At 49.6% G+C, this 16,063-nt stretch overlaps 13 non-coding genes across 13 annotated transcripts; all 13 read right to left on the bottom strand.

Moving 5' to 3' along the window:
- Positions 1–267: 267 nt before the first annotated feature.
- On the bottom strand, positions 268–340 carry Trnaa-ugc (transfer RNA alanine (anticodon UGC)). The gene has a single exon. It is a non-coding gene; the product is annotated as a tRNA-Ala (tRNA).
- Positions 341–1,759: 1,419 nt separating this feature from the next.
- Positions 1,760–1,832, bottom strand: Trnaa-agc (transfer RNA alanine (anticodon AGC)). Its single transcript has one exon. It is a non-coding gene; the product is annotated as a tRNA-Ala (tRNA).
- A 423-nt stretch (positions 1,833–2,255) lies between these two features.
- On the bottom strand, positions 2,256–2,328 carry Trnaa-ugc (transfer RNA alanine (anticodon UGC)). The gene has a single exon. It is a non-coding gene; the product is annotated as a tRNA-Ala (tRNA).
- Positions 2,329–3,747: 1,419 nt separating this feature from the next.
- Positions 3,748–3,820, bottom strand: Trnaa-agc (transfer RNA alanine (anticodon AGC)). Its single transcript has one exon. It is a non-coding gene; the product is annotated as a tRNA-Ala (tRNA).
- Positions 3,821–4,243: 423 nt separating this feature from the next.
- Trnaa-ugc (transfer RNA alanine (anticodon UGC)) lies at positions 4,244–4,316 on the bottom strand. The gene has a single exon. It is a non-coding gene; the product is annotated as a tRNA-Ala (tRNA).
- Positions 4,317–5,735: 1,419 nt separating this feature from the next.
- Trnaa-agc (transfer RNA alanine (anticodon AGC)) lies at positions 5,736–5,808 on the bottom strand. Its single transcript has one exon. It is a non-coding gene; the product is annotated as a tRNA-Ala (tRNA).
- Positions 5,809–6,231: 423 nt separating this feature from the next.
- On the bottom strand, positions 6,232–6,304 carry Trnaa-ugc (transfer RNA alanine (anticodon UGC)). The gene has a single exon. It is a non-coding gene; the product is annotated as a tRNA-Ala (tRNA).
- Positions 6,305–7,367: 1,063 nt separating this feature from the next.
- Trnaa-agc (transfer RNA alanine (anticodon AGC)) lies at positions 7,368–7,440 on the bottom strand. The gene has a single exon. It is a non-coding gene; the product is annotated as a tRNA-Ala (tRNA).
- A 423-nt stretch (positions 7,441–7,863) lies between these two features.
- On the bottom strand, positions 7,864–7,936 carry Trnaa-ugc (transfer RNA alanine (anticodon UGC)). The gene has a single exon. It is a non-coding gene; the product is annotated as a tRNA-Ala (tRNA).
- Positions 7,937–9,355: 1,419 nt separating this feature from the next.
- On the bottom strand, positions 9,356–9,428 carry Trnat-agu (transfer RNA threonine (anticodon AGU)). Its single transcript has one exon. It is a non-coding gene; the product is annotated as a tRNA-Thr (tRNA).
- Positions 9,429–9,851: 423 nt separating this feature from the next.
- Trnaa-ugc (transfer RNA alanine (anticodon UGC)) lies at positions 9,852–9,924 on the bottom strand. Its single transcript has one exon. It is a non-coding gene; the product is annotated as a tRNA-Ala (tRNA).
- A 1,063-nt stretch (positions 9,925–10,987) lies between these two features.
- Positions 10,988–11,060, bottom strand: Trnaa-agc (transfer RNA alanine (anticodon AGC)). Its single transcript has one exon. It is a non-coding gene; the product is annotated as a tRNA-Ala (tRNA).
- A 423-nt stretch (positions 11,061–11,483) lies between these two features.
- Trnaa-ugc (transfer RNA alanine (anticodon UGC)) lies at positions 11,484–11,556 on the bottom strand. The gene has a single exon. It is a non-coding gene; the product is annotated as a tRNA-Ala (tRNA).
- Positions 11,557–16,063: the final 4,507 nt, after the last annotated feature.

The following is a 16,063-nucleotide window of genomic DNA, read 5'->3' as shown; positions in this document are numbered from 1 at the left end:
GGGCCACAACGTCGAAAATAGCGTTCGGCCACCACTCTGAGTAAGACGGACGTGTTGTCCACTCTCTAGACTTCATTGAGGTTAGGCCGTTATACCTAAGACAGATTTGCAATCGATGACACCTCGACAACAGCCGGTCCTCACATTTACGTCTTGCTCTCCTTACGTCAGTATACATCATATGAGTCTGTGACGCTGGCTTTGCAACATCTTGCGTGTCTTTAGGCTCGCCGCGACCAACACTTACCATGCACTGTCCACAAAACATGGAGGCGCCGGGGCTTGAACCCGGGACCTTTCACATGCAAAGCGAACGCTCTACCAACTGAGCTACGCCCCCAAGCGCAACAGAGCTGCGCTGTTTTCCTTTCTTTGCTACTCTGAAGTGCACGGACCTGATGGTTGGTTGGTTTGTAGGGGTGAAGGGACCAGTGTACAAAGGCGTGGTCACGTTCATATACACATGAGTTCCAAGTAGTTTCGATGTTCTGGTGTTACGACTACAAATTCCGTCTGTATTTAACGTCTTAAATTGAAAGGACTGTCGACTGATGACCACAGCAGTTGAGACCCATAGTGCTCAGAGCCATTTCTCGAAAGGACAGTCACAAATTGCTCCGTTTTCACTCCTTGTCGGCAATCACACCGCGCCTCAGGTAACAAGCACATCTGAAGCCCCATTGTGCACTCGACTGTTCATGCCAACTCACTGCCTCGCACTTTACTACTGTGTACCACTCTTGTCGTCCAACTGCAAAAGACTGGGCCACAACACGTTTCCGCGTCTCCATTGCACTGCGCAAACTACGAAACGCTCCCCAGACATGGCACTCACCAATGCAGACGACTTTTCCGACTTTACACGACGCTCACGCAACGCTCACGCTAGTGACAGCCTTATTTAGAGCTTGACGTCGCGCCCAAGCGAGTGAGCACATTTCGCCTACGGCTTAGGCCGCCCACCTAGTGTGGCTGCTCGGTGTCTGCAGGCAGCGAGGGGCTGCAACCTTCCCGTGTTCGCACATCTGAAGCCCCATTGTGCACTCGACTGTTCATGCCAACTCACTGCCTCGCACTTTACTACTGTGTACCACTCTTGTCGTCCAACTGCAAAAGACTGGGCCACAACACGTTTCCGCGTCTCCATTGCACTGCGCAAACTACGAAACGCTCCCCAAACATGGCACTCACCAATGCAGACGACTTTTCCGACTTTACACGACGCTCACGCTAGTGACAGCCTTATTTAGAGCTTGACGTCGCGCCCAAGCGAGTGAGCACATTTCGCCTACGGCTTAGGCCGCCCACCTAGTGTGGCTGCTCGGTGTCTGCAGGCAGCGAGGGGCTGCAACCTTCCCGTGTTCGCGCCTATGTCACCTCTGCTTGCTTGTCAGAGACAGAGTATCGCAAAACATACAACTCACTCCATGAATTGATTGCTACGGCATCTGTCATCAGCAGTCACAACTAGCAACACCAGTAGCAGCCGACTGCACGTAAAGAATGGGAATGTGCAGTGGGATTTTTGTGAACTCGGCGCAAGGCAGATCTTTCCGACATAGGTTTGAGAATCTTAAGGGAGGACTTGTACTGTTTCTAAATTCAGTGTAGCGGTGGGAGGAGGGTGCTTCTTGCGCGTAACAGTACGCTTGCCAATTGTGGCTGCTAATCGTTCGCTCGTATCTGCCTTGACACATTCGCTGGCTGTGAATTATTCCACTTGCATGGCAGTGTGGACATGTTGGTGTGTTAAAAATTCTGGAGGCGCTGGGTATCGATCCCAGTACCTCTCGCATGCTAAGCGAGCGCTCTACCATCTGAGCTACGCCCCCTGATGACAAATAGTGCTACATACAACCATATCAATACCACAGACCCTTGCACTCTCATTATTCCGCAGACAAACACTACTCTCAATGTGGCCGCGAGGGTGTCTTTCAGGTTTTCTGCATTCTGTATCGAATCGTAGTTGGCCAAAATTAAAGTGGCACGCACAACGTCGAAAATAGCGTTCGGCCACCACTCTGAGTAAGACGGACGTGTTGTCCACTCTCTAGACTTCATTGAGGTTAGGCCGTTATACCTAAGACAGATTTGCAGTCGATGACACCTCGACAACAGCCGGTCCTCACATTTACGTCTTGCTCTCCTTACGTCAGTATACATCATATGAGTCTGTGACGCTGGCTTTGCAACATCTTGCGTGTCTTTAGGCTCGCCGCGACCAACACTTACCATGCACTGTCCACAAAACATGGAGGCGCCGGGGCTTGAACCCGGGACCTTTCACATGCAAAGCGAACGCTCTACCAACTGAGCTACGCCCCCAAGCGCAACAGAGCTGCGCTGTTTTCCTTTCTTTGCTACTCTGAAGTGCACGGACCTGATGGTTGGTTGGTTTGTAGGGGTGAAGGGACCAGTGTACAAAGGCGTGGTCACGTTCATATACACATGAGTTCCAAGTAGTTTCGATGTTCTGTTGTTACGACTACAAATTCCGTCTGTATTTAACGTCTTAAATTGAAAGGACTGTCGACTGATGACCACAGCAGTTGAGACCCATAGTGCTCAGAGCCATTTCTCGAAAGGACAGTCACAAATTGCTCCGTTTTCACTCCTTGTCGGCAATCACACCGCGCCTCAGGTAACAAGCACATCTGAAGCCCCATTGTGCACTCGACTGTTCATGCCAACTCACTGCCTCGCACTTTACTACTGTGTACCACTCTTGTCGTCCAACTGCAAAAGACTGGGCCACAACACGTTTCCGCGTCTCCATTGCACTGCGCAAACTACGAAACGCTCCCCAAACATGGCACTCACCAATGCAGACGACTTTTCCGACTTTACACGACGCTCACGCAACGCTCACGCTAGTGACAGCCTTATTTAGAGCTTGACGTCGCGCCCAAGCGAGTGAGCACATTTCGCCTACGGCTTAGGCCGCCCACCTAGTGTGGCTGCTCGGTGTCTGCAGGCAGCGAGGGGCTGCAACCTTCCCGTGTTCGCACATCTGAAGCCCCATTGTGCACTCGACTGTTCATGCCAACTCACTGCCTCGCACTTTACTACTGTGTACCACTCTTGTCGTCCAACTGCAAAAGACTGGGCCACAACACGTTTCCGCGTCTCCATTGCACTGCGCAAACTACGAAACGCTCCCCAAACATGGCACTCACCAATGCAGACGACTTTTCCGACTTTACACGACGCTCACGCTAGTGACAGCCTTATTTAGAGCTTGACGTCGCGCCCAAGCGAGTGAGCACATTTCGCCTACGGCTTAGGCCGCCCACCTAGTGTGGCTGCTCGGTGTCTGCAGGCAGCGAGGGGCTGCAACCTTCCCGTGTTCGCGCCTATGTCACCTCTGCTTGCTTGTCAGAGACAGAGTATCGCAAAACATACAACTCACTCCATGAATTGATTGCTACGGCATCTGTCATCAGCAGTCACAACTAGCAACACCAGTAGCAGCCGACTGCACGTAAAGAATGGGAATGTGCAGTGGGATTTTTGTGAACTCGGCGCAAGGCAGATCTTTCCGACATAGGTTTGAGAATCTTAAGGGAGGACTTGTACTGTTTCTAAATTCAGTGTAGCGGTGGGAGGAGGGTGCTTCTTGCGCGTAACAGTACGCTTGCCAATTGTGGCTGCTAATCGTTCGCTCGTATCTGCCTTGACACATTCGCTGGCTGTGAATTATTCCACTTGCATGGCAGTGTGGACATGTTGGTGTGTTAAAAATTCTGGAGGCGCTGGGTATCGATCCCAGTACCTCTCGCATGCTAAGCGAGCGCTCTACCATCTGAGCTACGCCCCCTGATGACAAATAGTGCTACATACAACCATATCAATACCACAGACCCTTGCACTCTCATTATTCCGCAGACAAACACTACTCTCAATGTGGCCGCGAGGGTGTCTTTCAGGTTTTCTGCATTCTGTATCGAATCGTAGTTGGCCAAAATTAAAGTGGCACGCACAACGTCGAAAATAGCGTTCGGCCACCACTCTGAGTAAGACGGACGTGTTGTCCACTCTCTAGACTTCATTGAGGTTAGGCCGTTATACCTAAGACAGATTTGCAGTCGATGACACCTCGACAACAGCCGGTCCTCACATTTACGTCTTGCTCTCCTTACGTCAGTATACATCATATGAGTCTGTGACGCTGGCTTTGCAACATCTTGCGTGTCTTTAGGCTCGCCGCGACCAACACTTACCATGCACTGTCCACAAAACATGGAGGCGCCGGGGCTTGAACCCGGGACCTTTCACATGCAAAGCGAACGCTCTACCAACTGAGCTACGCCCCCAAGCGCAACAGAGCTGCGCTGTTTTCCTTTCTTTGCTACTCTGAAGTGCACGGACCTGATGGTTGGTTGGTTTGTAGGGGTGAAGGGACCAGTGTACAAAGGCGTGGTCACGTTCATATACACATGAGTTCCAAGTAGTTTCGATGTTCTGGTGTTACGACTACAAATTCCGTCTGTATTTAACGTCTTAAATTGAAAGGACTGTCGACTGATGACCACAGCAGTTGAGACCCATAGTGCTCAGAGCCATTTCTCGAAAGGACAGTCACAAATTGCTCCGTTTTCACTCCTTGTCGGCAATCACACCGCGCCTCAGGTAACAAGCACATCTGAAGCCCCATTGTGCACTCGACTGTTCATGCCAACTCACTGCCTCGCACTTTACTACTGTGTACCACTCTTGTCGTCCAACTGCAAAAGACTGGGCCACAACACGTTTCCGCGTCTCCATTGCACTGCGCAAACTACGAAACGCTCCCCAAACATGGCACTCACCAATGCAGACGACTTTTCCGACTTTACACGACGCTCACGCAACGCTCACGCTAGTGACAGCCTTATTTAGAGCTTGACGTCGCGCCCAAGCGAGTGAGCACATTTCGCCTACGGCTTAGGCCGCCCACCTAGTGTGGCTGCTCGGTGTCTGCAGGCAGCGAGGGGCTGCAACCTTCCCGTGTTCGCACATCTGAAGCCCCATTGTGCACTCGACTGTTCATGCCAACTCACTGCCTCGCACTTTACTACTGTGTACCACTCTTGTCGTCCAACTGCAAAAGACTGGGCCACAACACGTTTCCGCGTCTCCATTGCACTGCGCAAACTACGAAACGCTCCCCAAACATGGCACTCACCAATGCAGACGACTTTTCCGACTTTACACGACGCTCACGCTAGTGACAGCCTTATTTAGAGCTTGACGTCGCGCCCAAGCGAGTGAGCACATTTCGCCTACGGCTTAGGCCGCCCACCTAGTGTGGCTGCTCGGTGTCTGCAGGCAGCGAGGGGCTGCAACCTTCCCGTGTTCGCGCCTATGTCACCTCTGCTTGCTTGTCAGAGACAGAGTATCGCAAAACATACAACTCACTCCATGAATTGATTGCTACGGCATCTGTCATCAGCAGTCACAACTAGCAACACCAGTAGCAGCCGACTGCACGTAAAGAATGGGAATGTGCAGTGGGATTTTTGTGAACTCGGCGCAAGGCAGATCTTTCCGACATAGGTTTGAGAATCTTAAGGGAGGACTTGTACTGTTTCTAAATTCAGTGTAGCGGTGGGAGGAGGGTGCTTCTTGCGCGTAACAGTACGCTTGCCAATTGTGGCTGCTAATCGTTCGCTCGTATCTGCCTTGACACATTCGCTGGCTGTGAATTATTCCACTTGCATGGCAGTGTGGACATGTTGGTGTGTTAAAAATTCTGGAGGCGCTGGGTATCGATCCCAGTACCTCTCGCATGCTAAGCGAGCGCTCTACCATCTGAGCTACGCCCCCTGATGACAAATAGTGCTACATACAACCATATCAATACCACAGACCCTTGCACTCTCATTATTCCGCAGACAAACACTACTCTCAATGTGGCCGCGAGGGTGTCTTTCAGGTTTTCTGCATTCTGTATCGAATCGTAGTTGGCCAAAATTAAAGTGGCACGCACAACGTCGAAAATAGCGTTCGGCCACCACTCTGAGTAAGACGGACGTGTTGTCCACTCTCTAGACTTCATTGAGGTTAGGCCGTTATACCTAAGACAGATTTGCAGTCGATGACACCTCGACAACAGCCGGTCCTCACATTTACGTCTTGCTCTCCTTACGTCAGTATACATCATATGAGTCTGTGACGCTGGCTTTGCAACATCTTGCGTGTCTTTAGGCTCGCCGCGACCAACACTTACCATGCACTGTCCACAAAACATGGAGGCGCCGGGGCTTGAACCCGGGACCTTTCACATGCAAAGCGAACGCTCTACCAACTGAGCTACGCCCCCAAGCGCAACAGAGCTGCGCTGTTTTCCTTTCTTTGCTACTCTGAAGTGCACGGACCTGATGGTTGGTTGGTTTGTAGGGGTGAAGGGACCAGTGTACAAAGGCGTGGTCACGTTCATATACACATGAGTTCCAAGTAGTTTCGATGTTCTGGTGTTACGACTACAAATTCCGTCTGTATTTAACGTCTTAAATTGAAAGGACTGTCGACTGATGACCACAGCAGTTGAGACCCATAGTGCTCAGAGCCATTTCTCGAAAGGACAGTCACAAATTGCTCCGTTTTCACTCCTTGTCGGCAATCACACCGCGCCTCAGGTAACAAGCACATCTGAAGCCCCATTGTGCACTCGACTGTTCATGCCAACTCACTGCCTCGCACTTTACTACTGTGTACCACTCTTGTCGTCCAACTGCAAAAGACTGGGCCACAACACGTTTCCGCGTCTCCATTGCACTGCGCAAACTACGAAACGCTCCCCAAACATGGCACTCACCAATGCAGACGACTTTTCCGACTTTACACGACGCTCACGCTAGTGACAGCCTTATTTAGAGCTTGACGTCGCACCCAAGCGAGTGAGCACATTTCGCCTACGGCTTAGGCCGCCCAACTAGTGTGGCTGCTCGGTCTCTGCAGGCAGCGAGGGGCTGCAACCTTCCCGTGTTCGCGCCTATGTCACCTCTGCTTGCTTGTCAGAGACAGAGTATCGCAAAACATACAACTCACTCCATGAATTGATTGCTACGGCATCTGTCATCAGCAGTCACAACTAGCAACACCAGTAGCAGCCGACTGCACGTAAAGAATGGGAATGTGCAGTGGGATTTTTGTGAACTCGGCGCAAGGCAGATCTTTCCGACATAGGTTTGAGAATCTTAAGGGAGGACTTGTACTGTTTCTAAATTCAGTGTAGCGGTGGGAGGAGGGTGCTTCTTGCGCGTAACAGTACGCTTGCCAATTGTGGCTGCTAATCGTTCGCTCGTATCTGCCTTGACACATTCGCTGGCTGTGAATTATTCCACTTGCATGGCAGTGTGGACATGTTGGTGTGTTAAAAATTCTGGAGGCGCTGGGTATCGATCCCAGTACCTCTCGCATGCTAAGCGAGCGCTCTACCATCTGAGCTACGCCCCCTGATGACAAATAGTGCTACATACAACCATATCAATACCACAGACCCTTGCACTCTCATTATTCCGCAGACAAACACTACTCTCAATGTGGCCGCGAGGGTGTCTTTCAGGTTTTCTGCATTCTGTATCGAATCGTAGTTGGCCAAAATTAAAGTGGCACGCACAACGTCGAAAATAGCGTTCGGCCACCACTCTGAGTAAGACGGACGTGTTGTCCACTCTCTAGACTTCATTGAGGTTAGGCCGTTATACCTAAGACAGATTTGCAGTCGATGACACCTCGACAACAGCCGGTCCTCACATTTACGTCTTGCTCTCCTTACGTCAGTATACATCATATGAGTCTGTGACGCTGGCTTTGCAACATCTTGCGTGTCTTTAGGCTCGCCGCGACCAACACTTACCATGCACTGTCCACAAAACATGGAGGCGCCGGGGCTTGAACCCGGGACCTTTCACATGCAAAGCGAACGCTCTACCAACTGAGCTACGCCCCCAAGCGCAACAGAGCTGCGCTGTTTTCCTTTCTTTGCTACTCTGAAGTGCACGGACCTGATGGTTGGTTGGTTTGTAGGGGTGAAGGGACCAGTGTACAAAGGCGTGGTCACGTTCATATACACATGAGTTCCAAGTAGTTTCGATGTTCTGGTGTTACGACTACAAATTCCGTCTGTATTTAACGTCTTAAATTGAAAGGACTGTCGACTGATGACCACAGCAGTTGAGACCCATAGTGCTCAGAGCCATTTCTCGAAAGGACAGTCACAAATTGCTCCGTTTTCACTCCTTGTCGGCAATCACACCGCGCCTCAGGTAACAAGCACATCTGAAGCCCCATTGTGCACTCGACTGTTCATGCCAACTCACTGCCTCGCACTTTACTACTGTGTACCACTCTTGTCGTCCAACTGCAAAAGACTGGGCCACAACACGTTTCCGCGTCTCCATTGCACTGCGCAAACTACGAAACGCTCCCCAAACATGGCACTCACCAATGCAGACGACTTTTCCGACTTTACACGACGCTCACGCAACGCTCACGCTAGTGACAGCCTTATTTAGAGCTTGACGTCGCGCCCAAGCGAGTGAGCACATTTCGCCTACGGCTTAGGCCGCCCACCTAGTGTGGCTGCTCGGTGTCTGCAGGCAGCGAGGGGCTGCAACCTTCCCGTGTTCGCACATCTGAAGCCCCATTGTGCACTCGACTGTTCATGCCAACTCACTGCCTCGCACTTTACTACTGTGTACCACTCTTGTCGTCCAACTGCAAAAGACTGGGCCACAACACGTTTCCGCGTCTCCATTGCACTGCGCAAACTACGAAACGCTCCCCAAACATGGCACTCACCAATGCAGACGACTTTTCCGACTTTACACGACGCTCACGCTAGTGACAGCCTTATTTAGAGCTTGACGTCGCGCCCAAGCGAGTGAGCACATTTCGCCTACGGCTTAGGCCGCCCACCTAGTGTGGCTGCTCGGTGTCTGCAGGCAGCGAGGGGCTGCAACCTTCCCGTGTTCGCGCCTATGTCACCTCTGCTTGCTTGTCAGAGACAGAGTATCGCAAAACATACAACTCACTCCATGAATTGATTGCTACGGCATCTGTCATCAGCAGTCACAACTAGCAACACCAGTAGCAGCCGACTGCACGTAAAGAATGGGAATGTGCAGTGGGATTTTTGTGAACTCGGCGCAAGGCAGATCTTTCCGACATAGATTTGAGAATCTTAAGGGAGGACTTGTACTGTTTCTAAATTCAGTGTAGCGGTGGGAGGAGGGTGCTTCTTGCGCGTAACAGTACGCTTGCCAATTGTGGCTGCTAATCGTTCGCTCGTATCTGCCTTGACACATTCGCTGGCTGTGAATTATTCCACTTGCATGGCAGTGTGGACATGTTGGTGTGTTAAAAATCCTGGAGGCGCTGGGTATCGATCCCAGTACCTCTCGCATACTAAGCGAGCGCTCTACCATCTGAGCTACGCCCCCTGATGACAAATAGTGCTACATACAACCATATCAATACCACAGACCCTTGCACTCTCATTATTCCGCAGACAAACACTACTCTCAATGTGGCCGCGAGGGTGTCTTTCAGGTTTTCTGCATTCTGTATCGAATCGTAGTTGGCCAAAATTAAAGTGGCACGCACAACGTCGAAAATAGCGTTCGGCCACCACTCTGAGTAAGACGGACGTGTTGTCCACTCTCTAGACTTCATTGAGGTTAGGCCGTTATACCTAAGACAGATTTGCAGTCGATGACACCTCGACAACAGCCGGTCCTCACATTTACGTCTTGCTCTCCTTACGTCAGTATACATCATATGAGTCTGTGACGCTGGCTTTGCAACATCTTGCGTGTCTTTAGGCTCGCCGCGACCAACACTTACCATGCACTGTCCACAAAACATGGAGGCGCCGGGGCTTGAACCCGGGACCTTTCACATGCAAAGCGAACGCTCTACCAACTGAGCTACGCCCCCAAGCGCAACAGAGCTGCGCTGTTTTCCTTTCTTTGCTACTCTGAAGTGCACGGACCTGATGGTTGGTTGGTTTGTAGGGGTGAAGGGACCAGTGTACAAAGGCGTGGTCACGTTCATATACACATGAGTTCCAAGTAGTTTCGATGTTCTGGTGTTACGACTACAAATTCCGTCTGTATTTAACGTCTTAAATTGAAAGGACTGTCGACTGATGACCACAGCAGTTGAGACCCATAGTGCTCAGAGCCATTTCTCGAAAGGACAGTCACAAATTGCTCCGTTTTCACTCCTTGTCGGCAATCACACCGCGCCTCAGGTAACAAGCACATCTGAAGCCCCATTGTGCACTCGACTGTTCATGCCAACTCACTGCCTCGCACTTTACTACTGTGTACCACTCTTGTCGTCCAACTGCAAAAGACTGGGCCACAACACGTTTCCGCGTCTCCATTGCACTGCGCAAACTACGAAACGCTCCCCAAACATGGCACTCACCAATGCAGACGACTTTTCCGACTTTACACGACGCTCACGCTAGTGACAGCCTTATTTAGAGCTTGACGTCGCGCCCAAGCGAGTGAGCACATTTCGCCTACGGCTTAGGCCGCCCACCTAGTGTGGCTGCTCGGTGTCTGCAGGCAGCGAGGGGCTGCAACCTTCCCGTGTTCGCGCCTATGTCACCTCTGCTTGCTTGTCAGAGACAGAGTATCGCAAAACATACAACTCACTCCATGAATTGATTGCTACGGCATCTGTCATCAGCAGTCACAACTAGCAACACCAGTAGCAGCCGACTGCACGTAAAGAATGGGAATGTGCAGTGGGATTTTTGTGAACTCGGCGCAAGGCAGATCTTTCCGACATAGGTTTGAGAATCTTAAGGGAGGACTTGTACTGTTTCTAAATTCAGTGTAGCGGTGGGAGGAGGGTGCTTCTTGCGCGTAACAGTACGCTTGCCAATTGTGGCTGCTAATCGTTCGCTCGTATCTGCCTTGACACATTCGCTGGCTGTGAATTATTCCACTTGCATGGCAGTGTGGACATGTTGGTGTGTTAAAAATTCTGGAGGCGCTGGGTATCGATCCCAGTACCTCTCGCATGCTAAGCGAGCGCTCTACCATCTGAGCTACGCCCCCTGATGACAAATAGTGCTACATACAACCATATCAATACCACAGACCCTTGCACTCTCATTATTCCGCAGACAAACACTACTCTCAATGTGGCCGCGAGGGTGTCTTTCAGGTTTTCTGCATTCTGTATCGAATCGTAGTTGGCCAAAATTAAAGTGGCACGCACAACGTCGAAAATAGCGTTCGGCCACCACTCTGAGTAAGACGGACGTGTTGTCCACTCTCTAGACTTCATTGAGGTTAGGCCGTTATACCTAAGACAGATTTGCAGTCGATGACACCTCGACAACAGCCGGTCCTCACATTTACGTCTTGCTCTCCTTACGTCAGTATACATCATATGAGTCTGTGACGCTGGCTTTGCAACATCTTGCGTGTCTTTAGGCTCGCCGCGACCAACACTTACCATGCACTGTCCACAAAACATGGAGGCGCCGGGGCTTGAACCCGGGACCTTTCACATGCAAAGCGAACGCTCTACCAACTGAGCTACGCCCCCAAGCGCAACAGAGCTGCGCTGTTTTCCTTTCTTTGCTACTCTGAAGTGCACGGACCTGATGGTTGGTTGGTTTGTAGGGGTGAAGGGACCAGTGTATAAAGACGTGGTCACGTTCATATACACATGAGTTCCAAGTAGTTTCGATGTTCTGGTGTTACGACTACAAATTCCGTCTGTATTTAACGTCTTAAATTGAAAGGACTGTCGACTGATGACCACAGCAGTTGAGACCCATAGTGCTCAGAGCCATTTCTCGAAAGGACAGTCACAAATTGCTCCGTTTTCACTCCTTGTCGGCAATCACACCGCGCCTCAGGTAACAAGCACATCTGAAGCCCCATTGTGCACTCGACTGTTCATGCCAACTCACTGCCTCGCACTTTACTACTGTGTACCACTCTTGTCGTCCAACTGCAAAAGACTGGGCCACAACACGTTTCCGCGTCTCCATTGCACTGCGCAAACTACGAAACGCTCCCCAAACATGGCACTCACCAATGCAGACGACTTTTCCGACATTACACGACGCTCACGCAACGCTCACGCTAGTGACAGCCTTATTTAGAGCTTGACGTCGCGCCCAAGCGAGTGAGCACATTTCGCCTACGGCTTAGGCCGCCCACCTAGTGTGGCTGCTCGGTGTCTGCAGGCAGCGAGGGGCTGCAACCTTCCCGTGTTCGCGCCTATGTCACCTCTGCTTGCTTGTCAGAGACAGAGTATCGCAAAACATACAACTCACTCCATGAATTGATTGCTACGGCATCTGTCATCAGCAGTCACAACTAGCAACACCAGTAGCAGCCGACTGCACGTAAAGAATGGGAATGTGCAGTGGGATTTTTGTGAACTCGGCGCAAGGCAGATCTTTCCGACATAGGTTTGAGAATCTTAAGGGAGGACTTGTACTGTTTCTAAATTCAGTGTAGCGGTGGGAGGAGGGTGCTTCTTGCGCGTAACAGTACGCTTGCCAATTGTGGCTGCTAATCGTTCGCTCGTATCTGCCTTGACACATTCGCTGGCTGTGAATTATTCCACTTGCATGGCAGTGTGGACATGTTGGTGTGTTAAAAATTCTGGAGGCGCTGGGTATCGATCCCAGTACCTCTCGCATGCTAAGCGAGCGCTCTACCATCAGCTACGCCCCCTGATGATGGATAGTGCTACATACAACCATATCAATATCACAGACCCTTGCACTCCCATTATTCCGCAGACAAACACTACTCTCAATGTGTCCGTGAGGGTGTCTTTCAGGTTTCCTGCATTCTGTATCGAATCGTAGTTGGCCAAAATTAAAGTGGCACGCACAACGTCGAAAATAGCGTTCGGCCACCACTCTGAGTAAGACGGACGTGTTGTCCACTCTCTAGACTTCATTGAGGTTAGGCCGTTATACCTAAGACAGATTTGCAGTCGATGACACCTCGACAACAGCCGGTCCTCACATTTACGTCTTGCTCTCCTTACGTCAGTATACATCATATGAGTCTGTGACGCTGGCTTTGCAACATCTTGCGTGTCTTTAGGCTCGCCGCGACCAACACTTACCATGCACTGTCCACAAAACATGGAGGCGCCGGGGCTTGAACCCGGGACCTTTCACATGCAAAGCGAAGGCTCTACCAACTTTTTTTTTTTTTTTTTTTCACTATATCGATGTACAACTAAAATTGCAAAACAACACATTTATTTCATTTCAGAGTCACTTTCAGCTTCAAATACCGTTCCTCTGATATTCATACGAAGCTAGGCATCGTCGTAACCCGTTACGTTCATTACGCAAGGCTCACGAGAGGGGCGCATGTTGGATCCGCGTAGACACAAAATTTTGCGCCGCCCAGCGTGGGGCTCGAACCCACGACCCTGAGATTAAGAGTCTCATGCTCTACCGACTGAGCTAGCTTTTTTTTTTTTTTTTTTTTTTTTTTTTTTTTTTTTTTTTTTTTTTTTTTTCGTTGAAGACGTTCTTCACCACCTGACACAGAAAAAGGAATGCAGTCGGTAGGATATTTTTAATTCTTTTGCTTCTAAGGGAGTTAGTTGTCTAGTAAGTTCCTCTTATGGCATGCAATAGACAACCAGAACAGCTACAGGAGAGAGTCATTTTTGTTGTCAGCGGTAGTTGCATTATCACAAACGCAGAGTAATTCCATTGGCGTCGCATCAAAAGTCGACCTCTCGTTTACTAGACCAGCGCTCTGCCACTGAGCTAATTTTTTCTTTATTTTATTTTTTATTTTTTTTTTTTATTTTTTTTTTCTTTTTTTTTTTTTTTTTCTGGAGCCGGCATTTACAAGAAAAAGGAAATGGAAATCAACAATTAAAACACACTTCTTTGCTGTGTATCGTTACTTCTGGAGAAAATTAGAAAAAAAATGGCTCCGCTACTAACACAAGAAATATCCTCAGTTTCCAGTGTACTGGAGTGGAGTCTACGAAGAGGGGGGGGGTGGGAACCAGTACACGAGAGACAGAAGCAGTGGGGCCTCTTCGCGGCACTACTGGTGTCCCGCGGCCCGGGCCCACCCCCTTAGACTCACATATCTTACCCTATACCCATTCTATTAAATATTATTTTAAGCATATTGCCGAAGAGGTTGCCATGATTAGGATATCTGAGGGTTTTCGCGAATTCAGTGTCCATAATCATCTTGAATTCCAAGTGATCGTCGCCACCAAGTTTATTAAAAACATAGCTGGAATAGTTGCCCAACAACCACATAACGACGTTATTTTTCGCCGGCGGATAATATCGCACGTCGGGTCGAGACAACATAGTTGAAGGTATGTTGGTGGTTGTAGTCCTGGTAATAATGGCTATTTTTTCTCTCAGCCAGCCCCAATTCCGTGCACGTTCTCCGCAGGTATAACGGTGCATAACGGTATCCACCAGTTGACAGCTATGGCAGAGAGGTGTATCACTGAGTCCGATTTTATGTAGCCTCTCATTGGTGCTAATCACATCATTGATTGCTTTGTACCATGCAGTTCGAGCGGCGGAAGTAAGGACACTGGAACTGACATTACGCCATACTATATCCCAGTTGATGCCACTGTACTTCGTAACAATTGGATTCGGTCCTTCGTGTTGTCGCCAGTATGCCAATATTGCTGGAGCCGCTAAATGTCGAGAATTTAAGAGCTCTTGACTGATGTAGCTGCGTGCAAGGTAATAATCTCGGATGTATTTCAGCTTGTAACTGATGGTCTGAATGTTCAGCGGGGGGTCAAGACTTGGCGGCCTGACGGCAGTGAATAATTGCGCCGTAATGCCCGAAGGGTAATTGTTAATGATAGAGACCGTCCGTGTGACATAGAGAGCTGCTGCCTTTTTCTTGATGTCGACTAAGCCCATCCCTCCGTTTAGGGGGTGGAGTGTTGCAGTTGTGGCAGATACTCGAAAAATTTCCCCGTGCCAAATAAAATTTGTTATCTTCGACATAATATTTCGAGCAATTACTGCAGGGAGCGGCAGAAGCTGCGCCATGTAGTAGGCTTTTGATAAAATACAGGCGTTGATAAGTTGAATGCGATCAAATTGGTTGAGGCTGCGATGGTAATTATCAATCAGGGCACCATGTATTTTACGTGCAACATCCCGCCAGTTAGCCGCTATCATCTTTAGAGAGGAGGCCGTCAACACGATCCCCAGAGCCTTGTGTACTCTGACTGTTGTAGCATAATCAACCCGTAAATGCTGGAGGCCACAGAGGTTCAGAAATTTGGTTTTTTGTTCATTTAACTGCGCCCCTGACGCCAAACAGTAGTTCCGAAGTTCAGCCGCTAATATGGTGACATCAGCTACATTGCGAATCACCACACCCACATCGTCGGCATAAGCTCCGATTACACTTTTTACCCCAGAAATCGTAATCCCAGTGAGTTTCGTCTGCAACTGTTGTAACAGAGGTTCAAGGGAGAGTACAAAAAGCAACATGGACAAGGGGCTCCCTTGTGGAACCCCTCTGTTGATTTGTATTGGTCGCGTCAGTTGTGAGTTGACAGAAAGTTTGGCAGTGATTCCCATGGCCACGTTCTGAATCATGGCAATCGTGTTCTGAGAGAAACCCAATCTTTGCATAGTCTCGAGGAGGTACGCGTGATTTACGAGATCAAAAGCTTTAAAGAAATCAAGAAAGATCAGCCCACATTTCATGTTACCAGCGTTCGTTAACGCAATGACGTCTCTGTAAAAAGCAGCCGTTTGCAGAATTGTTCTCCTGAAGGCACATGTCTGCTGTTGGCCAATGATTTTAGCAGTGAGTGGCATGAGTCTCATGTTAATTGCGCGAGCCACGATCTTATAATCAGAGTTTAACAACGAGATTGGGCGGAAATTGGTGATAGTTTTAGTACCTCTGTTTTTAGGGAGAAGCACAATTTTACATTCCTTAAAGACGGGTGGGACAGACGTTCCTTGCAAGACTTCGTTCACGACTTGAGTAATTTTGTCCCCGATAATGTGCCAATAGTGCCTGTAAAATTCAACAGGTAAGCCATCAGGGCC

Source organism: Schistocerca cancellata, chromosome 10, assembly GCF_023864275.1.
Source record: "Schistocerca cancellata isolate TAMUIC-IGC-003103 chromosome 10, iqSchCanc2.1, whole genome shotgun sequence".
Lineage (NCBI taxonomy): Eukaryota > Metazoa > Arthropoda > Insecta > Orthoptera > Acrididae > Schistocerca > Schistocerca cancellata.
The sequence above is the reverse complement of the archived record's forward strand: the minus strand, read 5'-3'. Positions and strand labels throughout refer to the sequence as shown.